General features: G+C 38.7%; 1 pseudogene; it reads left to right on the top strand.

Moving 5' to 3' along the window:
- The first annotated feature begins 4264 nt into the window (after window positions 1-4264).
- LOC115842123 (small nuclear ribonucleoprotein G pseudogene) lies at window positions 4265-4489 on the top strand (annotated as a pseudogene).
- The last annotated feature ends 6807 nt before the right edge of the window (window positions 4490-11296 follow it).

The following is an 11296-nucleotide window of genomic DNA, read 5'->3' on the forward strand; positions in this document are numbered from 1 at the left end:
GCCTCCTAGAACAAGTTAGAAAGAGTTTGAGAAAGACTGGTATTAATTCTTCTTTAAATGTTGGATAGAATTCAGCAGTGAAGCCATCTGGTCCTGAGCTTTTCTTTGTTGGGAGGTTTTGATTACTGATTCAGTCTCCTTGTTATTGATTTATTCTGTTTTTCTTGAGTCGGTTTTGGTAGTTTATGGGTTTCTATGAATTTTTCCATTTCATCCAACTTATACGATTTCTTGGTATACAGTTATTCACAATATTTTCTTAATTATCCTTTTTATTTATGTAAAATTGACAATGTCTGCCTTTCATTTCCAATTTTAGTATTTGAGTTTGTTTTGTTTTGTTTTTTAATCTAGCTAAAGGTTTCTCAATATTCTTGATATTTTCAAAGAACTTCTGGTTTCATTAATTCCATTGTTTTTCTATTATTGACTTCATTTATATCTGTTCTAATCCTTATTATTTCCTCCATCTCCTAACTTTAGGTTTAGTTCTTTTTCTGGTTTGTTAAGGTATACAGCTAGGTTATTGATTTGAGATCTTTCTTCTTTTTAAATGTAGACACTTACTGTAAAAATTTACCCATGAGCACTGCTTTCACTACATCCATGAGTTTTCGTATGTTGCATTTTCATTCTCATTAATCTCTAAGTATTTTCTAATTTCCCTTGTGATTTATTCTTTGATCCACTGGTTATTTTTTTTTTTAAGATTTATTTATTATTTATTTATTTATTGGCTGCATCGGGTCTTAGTTGTGGCATGCAGGATCTTTGTTGAGGTTTGCGGGATCTTTAATTGAGGCACACAGGCTTCTCTCTCATTGCGGTGCGCGGGTGTCTCTCTAGCTGTGGTGTGCGGGTTTTCTCTCTCTATCTGTGGAGTGGAGGCTCCAGGGCATGTGGGCTCTGTAGCTGTGGTACATGGGTTCCAGAGCGTGTGGGCTCTGTAGTTTGTGCCATGCAGGCTCTCTAGTTGAGGCACATGAGCTCAGTAGTTGTGGCACGTGGGCTTAGTTTCCCTGTGGCTTGTGGGATCTTAGTTCCCTGACCAGGGATCGAACCTGCATCCCCTGCATTGTAAGGCAGACGCTTTACCACTGGACCACCAGGGAAGTCCCTCCATTGGTTATTTTAAATTGTATTGTTTAATTTCCACATAGATGTGAGTTTTCTAGCTTTCCTTCTGTTATTTCTTCTTATATTATTGATTTCATTTGTATCTGCTCCATTTCCTTCTATTATTGATTCTATTGATTTCTTCATTCCATTTTGGTCAGAAAAAATACGCTGCATGATTTCAATTTTTTAAAACTTACTGAGACTTGTTTTGTGGCCTAATATATTGTCTATCCTGGAAAATGTTTCAGGTATACTAGAGAAGAATGTGTATTCTGTTGTTTTGGGGTATTCTACAGATATCTGTTAGGTCTAACTGGTTTATAGTATTATTTAAGTTTCCTATTTCCTTACTGAACTTCTGTTATCTATATATTATGGAAAGTGGGGTATTGAAATTTCCAAATATTGTGGAGCTGTCTATTTACTCTTTCAATTCTGTTTGAGTCATACGTTCCTGGGCTCGTGTTTGGTACAGATATAATTGTTATATCTTCTTGATGAACTGACCCTTCCATTAATATATGATTACTTATTGTCTCTTGGAAGTTCAGATATACAGTTTTTACTTTCTACATTTCTTTTTTGAATATAATGAGCATGTAATCATTTTATAATAGAAAAAAAAAAGAGTAAGGTAAAGGGAGTAATATCTTCTCACTCAGAATGTAGGACCCATAGTGGGAAAATACCTCAATATAATAAAGGCCAAATATGACAAACCCACAGCTAACATCATACTCAACAGTGAAAACCTGAAAGCATTTCCTCTAAGATGAGGAACAAGACAAGAATGTCCACTCTCACCACTTTTTTTTTTTTTTTTTTTTTGCTGTACGCAGGCCTCTCACCGTTGTGGCCTCTCCCGTTGCAGAGCACAGGCTCCGGACACGGGCCCAGCCGCTCCGCGGCATGTGGGATCCTCCCGGACCGGGGCACGAACCCATGTCCCCTGCATTGGCAGGCGGACTCTCAACCACTGTGCCACCAGGGAAGCCCTCTCACCACTTTTATTCAACATAGTTTTGGAAGTCCTCACCATGGCAATCAGAGAAGAAAAAGAAATAAAAGAAATTCGAACTGGAAAAGAAGAAGTAAAACTGTCACTCTTTGCAGATGACATGATGCTATACATAGAAAATCCTAAAGACACTACCAGAAAACTACTAGAGCTCAGCAATGAATTCAGTAAAGTTGCAGGATACAAAATTAATATACAGAAATCTATTGCATTTCTATACACTAACAATGAACTATCAGAAAGAGAAATTAAGGAAACAATCCCACTTACTATCACATCAAAAAGAATAAAAATACCTAGGAATAAACATATCTAAGGAGGTAAAAGACCTGTACCCCAAAAACTATAAGACACTGATGAAAGAAATTGAAGACAACACAAACAGATGGAAAGATATACCATGTTCTTGTATTGAAAGAATCAATATCATTAAAATGATCATACTACCCAAAGCAATCTACAGATTCAATGCATTCCCTATCAAATTACCAATGGCATTTTTCATAGAACTAGAACAAAAAATTTTGAAATTTGTATGGAAACACAAAAGGCCCTGAACAGACAAAACAACCTGAGAAAGAAGAACATAGCTGGAGGAATCCCTGACTTCAGACTACACTACAATGCTATAGTAATCAAAACAGTATGGTACTGGCACAAAAGCAGACACATAGATCAATGAAACAGGATAGGAAGCCCAGAAATAAACCCACACACTTATGGTCAATTAATCTATGACAAATGAGGCAAAAATATACAATGGAGAAAAGACAGCCTCCTGAACAAGTGGTGCTGGAAAAGCTGGACAGCTACATGTAAACAAATAAAATTAAAACATCTTCTAACACCATATAGAAAAATAAACTCAAAATGGATTAAAGACCTAAATGTAAGAACAGATACTATAAAACTCTTAGAAGAAAACATAGGTAGAACACTCTTTGACATAAATCACAGCAACATTTCATTGGATCCATCTCTTAGAGTAATGGAAACAAAAGCAAAAAAAAGAGGGGGGGAACCTAATTAAACTTAAAAGCTTTTGCACAACAAAGGAAACCATAAACAAAACTAAAGGACAAGCTACAGGATGGGAGAAAATATTTGCAAATGATAGGACTGGCAAGAGATTAATTTCCAAAATATACAAACAGTTCATACACCTCAATATCAGAAAAACAAACAACCCAATCAAAAAAATGAGCAGAAGACCTAAGCAGACACTTCTCCAAAGAAGACACACAGATGGCCAAAAGGCACATGAAAAGATGCTCAACATCACTAATTATTAGAGAGATACAAATTAAAACTACAATGAGGTACCAACTTACACTGGTCAGAATGACCATCAGCAAAAAGTATACAAATATGGAATTCCCTGGTGATCCAGTGGTTAGGACTCAGCGATTTCATTACCGGGGCGAGGGTTCAATCCCTACTCAGGGAACTAAGATCCCACAAGCTGCATGGCATGGAAAAAAAAAAAGTTTACAAATAATAAATGCTGGAGAGGGTATGGAGAAAAGGGAACCCTCCTACACTGTTGCTGGGAATGTAAATGGCTACAACCACTATGGAGAACAGTATGGAGGTTCCTTACAAAACTAAAAATAGAGTTGCCATGTGATCCAACAAACCTACTCCTGGGCATATATCCAGAAAAGACAAAAACTCTAGTTGGAAAAGATACACACACCCCAGTGTTCATAGCAGCACTATTTACAATAGCCAAGATGTGGAAGCAACCTAAATGTCCACCGACAGAGTAACAGATAAAGAAAATGTGGCATATATATTATATATATATAATACACACACACACACACACACACACACACACACACACACACTGGAATACTACTCAACCATAAAAAAGAAAGAAATAATGCTATTTGCAGGAACATGGATGGACCTAGAGATTATCATACTAAATGAAGTATATTAGACAAAGACAAATATCATATCACTTATATGTGGCATCTAAAAAAATGACACAAATGAACTTATTTACGAAACAGAAATAGACTCACAGACATAGAAAACAAACATGGCTACTGCTGGAGCATGAGGGATGACTCAAATTCTGTTTGGAGGCATATTTGAGCTTGCTGAGTAGACATCATAAGCAAAGCTCACCCTCCCGAGTTGAAGAAATTTATGGACAAGAAGTTATCATAAAAATTAAATGGTGGCAGACATGTCCAAGGAATACTGTAGGGATTCAATCCCTTTATGAATCTTGTGATAGATGAATGTGTGGAGATGGCAACTAGTGAGCAACAGAACAATACTGGAATGGTGGTAATATGAGGAAATAGTATCATCATGTTAGAAGCCTTGGAACAAGTATAAACAATGGCTGTGTTCACCAGAGAAATTAACTGCTTCTATGTGTCCCCTCTCCACATTTTATTATGATAAATTCTGAGTCATGTACATTTTCTTACTGAACTCTTTTGCTAAATAAACTTTTGTAATAGTCAAAAACAAACAAACAAAAAAAAAGAAAACAAACTTATCGTTGCCAAAGGGGAAGGGGGGGAGGGATAAATTGGGAATTTGGGATTAACAATTACACACTACTATATATAAAATACATAAACAACAAGGACCTACTGTATAGCACAGGGAACTATATTTAATATCTTGTAAAAATGTACAGGGGAAAAGAATCTGAAAAAGTATATGTATGTATATGTATACCTATAACTGAATCACTTTGCTGTATACCTGAAATACTATAAATCAACTATACTTTAAAAAAAAAAAGGAGGGGGCTTCCCTGGTGGCACAGTGGTTAAGAATCCACCTGCCAGTGCAGGGGACATGGGTTCAAGCCCTGGTCCGGGAAGATCCCACATGCCATGGAGCAACTAAGCCCATGTACCACAACTACTGAGCCTGTGCTCTAGAGCCCGTGAGCCACAACTACTGAGCCCGTGCACCACAACTACTGAAGCCCAAGCACCCTAGAGCCCATGCTCTGCAACGAGAAGCCACCACAATGAGAAGCCCTCGCACTACAACGAAGAGTAGTCCCTGCTCCCCACAACTAGAGAAAGCCTGTGTGCAGCAACGAAGACCGAACACAGCCAAAAATAAATAAATAATTTTTTTAAAAAAAAGTAGGACCTTCTGCAAAACAACTGGTTTAGACTCTTCAAAAAAAAATTGTAACTGGGAATTCCCTGGTGGTCCAGTGGTTAGGTTTCCCTTCTTTCACTGCCCAGGGCACAGTTTCAATCCCTGATAGGGGAACTAAGATCCCACAAGCCACAAGGCAGGGCCAAAAAAAAAAGTAATGAAGAAAGTAATGGGGGAATTGATCCTGAAAAAGTTTTAATAACCAAATATAATGTGTAAACATTGACTGGATTTTGTTTAGAAACATTTTGAACAAATGTGAAATTTTGAAAAACTCTGGTTTTGATCTCTACAACTTTTAAATAATTTAGTAAAAATATTATATATACTGTAATATATATCAACTTTAGAAAAATATAACACACTAAATTTAGGTAGAGGGAATATAAGTATTCATTGTATTGCTTTTTTCAGTTCTTCAGTGTGTTTTGTTTTTTGTTTGTTTGTTTGTTTTGCGGTACGCGGGCCTCTCACTGTTGTGGCCTCTCCCATCGCGGAGCACAGGCTCCGGACGCGCAGGCTCAGCGGCCATGGCTCACGGGCCCAGCCGCTCCGCGGCATGTGGGATCTTACTAGACCGGGTCACGAACCCGTGTCCCCTGCATCGGCAGGCGGACTCTCAACCACTGCGCCACCAGGGAAGCCCTGTTTTGTTTTTTATAAATTTATTTATTTATTTTTGGCTGTGTTGAGCCTTTGTTGCTGCGCGGGCTTTCTCTAGTTGCGGAGGGGCTACCCTTCGTTGTGGTGCGCGGGATTCTCATTGTGGTAGCTTCTCTTTGTTTCAGAGAATGGGCTCTAGAGCGAAGGCTCAGTAGTTGTGGTGCACAGGCTTAGTTGCTCCACAGCACGTGGGATCTTCCCGGACCAGGGCTCAAACCCGTGTCCCCTGCTTTGGCAGGCAGATTCTTAACCACCGCACCACCAGGAAAGTCCCTTCAGTGTGCTTTAATGTTTTTCTAATGAAGGTCTGAAGGAGAAAGGGTAAATTTATGGCTTCTCGTCGGGAAACATGCAAGCAAGAAAAGAGTGAAGCGATATTTAAAGTACCTAAAGGAAAAAAAAAAAACTTAGAATTTTATGTTTGGCAAAATTTTCCTTCAAAAGTGAAGAAATAATTTCTCAGACAAAAACTGAGGGCATTGGTCACCAGTAGATGTGTCTCGCAAGAAATGTTAGAAAATTTTCAGAGGAGGGTGAGGAAAGTGATTGGAAGGGCTGGAGAAGTTTCCCGAGGGGCGGCGGCAAAAGGCTGCTGTCACCGGATCTTACCCACTTCTTTTGTCACCGCGGGACCGTCGCGAAGTCCATACGCTTCCGCAAGACCCGAGCACTCTCACTACCTGCGCAGCCAAGTCGGCGTGCGCCGCCCAGTAATTCCGACCGGAACCGCAACGGGAGCCGTGCAGGTTCCGGAGAGGTGATGCGCCCCACTCCGGACGTAAAGAGGGGAGGACCACGGCTCATTCTCGCCTGGGGCTCCGCCCACAGACACATCTCAGGTGCAAACCCCGCCCAGCCAGGGATCTTTTGAAGGATCATTTGCACAGAAAGCTGGCTCTGCTGGGATGCTTGGACTTGGGAGAGGCTGTAAAGGTCCCTAATCCGGTTGGGGTTTCAGGGAGGATCGGGAGCTGAGTACTTCAAGAGTTATCTAGGCAAAAGGGGACAGGAAGAGCCTTCTGGGCAGAAATTGTACGGAGAAAGGTCTTGAGGTAGAGAAAAAGGAGGCTAGACTTGTAGGCAGAGGCAGATTTATAGTGAAGCTAATGAAGCTTAAGTTTCAGAACCTGTCATTTGCACTACCCCTTTCAAGGCTCGGTACCTAATTTTTGCATTATTTTTCTCGAGGGCCTGCCGAATTGTGTAAGGTTTAGACCCCACAAAACTTGACTCCACATAGGGAGCCAGTGGAAAAGAGGGACATGATCAGATAATTGTTTATAAAAATGATCATCTGATAGTCTATGATCGGAGTAGGTAGGAGTAAGGCGAGGAGATCAGATGAGAGAAAGTAATGGTCTGGATTAGTGTGGTGGCAGTGAAGATGGAGAGGAGAGAATGGATTCCACTTACAGTTAAGAGAGAGTAGTGCAGGACTTTGACTGATTGGCCCTATCTAAAACAGTACCATAGGCTTCCCTGGTGGCGCAGTGGTTGAGAGTCCACCTGACGATGCAGGGGACATGGGTTCGTGCCCCAATCCGGGAAGATCCCACATGCCGCGGAGCGGCTGGGCCCGTAAGCCATGGCCGCTGAGCTTGCGTGTCCGGAGCCTGTGCTCCGCAACGGGAGAGGCCCCAACAGTGAGAGGCCCGCGTGCCACAAAATAAATAAATAAATAAATAAACAGTACCATACTACACCACCAGTTAATAGCTGTCCTTTTGCCCTGTTTTATACTTTTGACTTATTACCACCTGATATGTATTTTATTTTCTTTTAGTCTGCTAAATAATTTTCAAAAGGTTGAAAACATATCTCTTATAAAAATATAAAATGAACACATGACAAAGATTTTATTCATCATAATAAACTACTCATCCATTATTATCTTAAATAATGAAGGAACCAGTAAGATGGTAGGTAAGACTTGTTCAAATGAGAATTTGAATTTCAGAGATTTAGATTATCAGCCAAAGGAATACTGAAATGAATTTGCTAATAGTTGCAAAAATACTAATATCCTATGAAGCAAAAAACTGTAATTCTGGGAGTTATTTCTTCAACCAGATGGAAATGGATTCCATCTCTACTAGACAAAATCCATTTGCATTACTAGGAATAGGAAGTATTTGCATTGTTCTCAGACAAGAATTATTTGCATTGCTATCAGTTTTCTACAAGTTAGCCTCTACCTACAAAGTTGTATGATAGCTTAGTCAATATAAAGGCAATCAAAGGTATACCCCAGCACTACAATGAAAGATGACCCAGTAATCCTCTTCTGCCCATTTACAAGTTCTGGACAATTTTTCTGGACATGTCTACCCTCACTAGAATGTAAGATTTAAAAGAACAAGGATTTTGTTTGATTCATTGTTGAGTTATGAGCACTTAAAACTCTATATGGTACATAGCTCTCAATAAATATATATTGAATGAGTGAGTGAAAGATGAGAAAGTAGGGATATGAGTGTAAACAATTTCTTCAAGAAGTTTGTTACAACGACCTAGCAATTGTTAGGTGGAAGGAGGTATATGTATAGAGAAAGGCCTTTTTTAAAAAAGTTCAAAGACATTTAAATCCAGATAAGGACCCAATGAAGAGAGAGTGAATACACCGGAGAGGAGTTATCTTTTTCAAAGGCTTTCACCAAATATGGAGTGTCAGGACCAGAGCCACAATCTTCCTGGGAAGGGCCCCTTTCCACTCCAAGCCTCTAAAAATTGGGGGAGCAAGAGAGAGAGGGTTGGACTAGATCAACTATTCTCAACTGTTTTGGTCTTGGAACTCCTTCACACTCTTAAAAATTATTGAGAATTATTGAGATTTTGTTTGTCTATCAATATTTGCCAGATTAGACATTAAAACTGAGTAACTTTTAAAAATATTTTTTCACTAAAAATAATAAACCCATTACATGTTAACATAAATATCTTTATGAAAAATAATATATTTTCATAAAGAAATTTAGTCAGAAGAGTAACATTGTTTTACAAATCTCTTGCAAATTAATGTCTGGCTTCATAAACCTGGATTCTTTAAAAAAAAATCTTCAGAAAGAATATGATATAGGTCAGAAACTCAGCTCTAAAGAAGAGTTCTAGAAAAGAAGTAAAAGGAGATAAAATCTTTTATTTTTCTTATTCCTAGTTGATCTAACATATGTTTGTTCAAAATAAATAGATGGATAAATAAAGTGAATGACAGCAATGTTATAAGGGAGAAGTAGGAGTTGGAAATACTATATTACAAGGCACTTGCAATACTCATGAATTGCTATATTGTTATTTGAAAAAGAGTCTAGGGACTTCCCTGGTGGCACAGTGGTTAAGAATCTGCCTGCCAATGCAGGGGACACGGGTTTGAGCCCTGGTCCAGGAAGATCCCACATGCCACGGATCAACTAAGCCCCTGTGCCACAACTACTGAGCCTGCACTCTAGAGCCCGCAAGCTACAACTACTGAGCCTGTGTGCCACAACTACTGAAGCCCACGCGCCTAGAGCCTATACTCTGCAGCAAGAGAAGCTACCGCAATGAGAAGCCCGCGCACTGCAACAAAGAGTAGCCCCTGCTCACCGCAACTAGAGAAAGCCCACACACAGCAACAAAGACCCTACGTAGCCAAAAATAAATAATAAATAAATTCATTTTTTAAAAAAGACTTATATTTAAAAAAGAAAAGAAAAAGAACTTGATTACTAGTAACCATAGCAAACTCAAGGGCAAGCACACACAAAGAAAAAACAGTAGTGAAAGTGTAATTGATATACAGGAGAGGGGAAAAAAATGGAGTCATATAAAACGTTCAACTAAAATGAGAAGGAAAAGAGGGGAAGACAAAAAAATTCAAAAAGAGGGTGATGAAAACAAATACAGATCTTAATCCATCTATATCAATCATGTTGAACATCGATTTTCTAAATATACTAATTAATCCAGAAAAATTAACAAAAAGAAGCCACCGCAATGAGAAGCCCGCACACTGCAACAAAGAGTAGCCCCTGCTTGCTGCAACTAAAGAAAGCCTGCGTGCAGCAACGAAGACCCAACGCAGCCAAAAATAAATAAATAAAATAAATAAATTTATTAAAAAAATAAGATAGAATGGCCAAAATCCAAAGCCCTGACAACCCCAAATGCTAGGGAGGATGTGGAGCAGAAGGAACTCTCATTCATTGCTGGTGGGAATGTAAAAGGGTACGGCCATTTTGGAAGATAGTTTGGCAATTTATTACAAAACTAAACATACTCTTATGATTCAAAAATCCTGTTCCTTGATATTTATCCAAATGAGTTGAAAACCTCAAAAACCTGCACACAAATGTTTATAGAAGCTTTATTCATAATTGCCAAAACTTGGAAGCAACCAAGGTGGCCTTCAATATGTGAATGGATAAATTATGGTACACCCAAGCAATGGAGTATTCAGCATTAAAAAGTGGGCAATCCAGCCATGAAAAAACATGAAAGAATTTTAAATACATTTCCTGTTGTGAAAGAAGTCAATCTGAAAAGGCTACTGTATGATTCCAAATGTATGACACTCTGTAAAGAGGCAGAGCTATGCCGACAGGAAGATCAGTGGTCTGGAGCTGGGGGGAGAAAGTATTCAATAGGTGGAGCACAGAACATTTTTATAGCACAGTGAAACTATTTTGTATGACACTAAAATGATGAGTATGTCATTATACATTGGTCAAAACCCATAGAGTGTACAACACAAAGAATGAACCCTAATATAAACTATGGGCTTTTGGTGACAATGATGGGTCAATGTAGGTTCAACAACTGTGCCTCTCGGGGGTAGGATGTTGATAGTAGAGGAAATGGGGTGGGGAGGAGGGGTGGTATTTGAGAATTCTGTACTTTCTGCTCAATTTTTCTGAAAGCTTAAGACTGCTAAAAAAAACAAAAATCTATTAACTAAAATAAAACCAAATTACATTCTATATAGCTAGTACTTGAAGCAGCAGTAACAGTCATTTTTTGGTAAACCTCAGTACAGAATCCAGACATTCTCATCTGTACTTAAAGCATCAGGCAACATTGAGGATGGCGAGGACAGAGCATAGCAATCATTGGGATGCAAGTCACTTTAACTGTGAGCTCTCCATCATTTATCTCTTTTTTTTTTTTCATGATTACTAGTAAGGAGTTTGAATCATAATCAAAGACTTCCCAACAACAAAAGTCCAGGACTAGATGGCTTCACTGGTGTATTCTAACAAACATTTTTTTATATTGAGGTAAAATTGGTATATAACGTTATGTTACAGGTGTACAACATAGTAATTCGATATTTGTGTACACTACAAAACTGATATAAGTCTAGTTACCATCATTACC

This window comes from Globicephala melas, chromosome 4, assembly GCF_963455315.2.
Source record: "Globicephala melas chromosome 4, mGloMel1.2, whole genome shotgun sequence".
NCBI classification, from domain to species: domain Eukaryota; kingdom Metazoa; phylum Chordata; class Mammalia; order Artiodactyla; family Delphinidae; genus Globicephala; species Globicephala melas.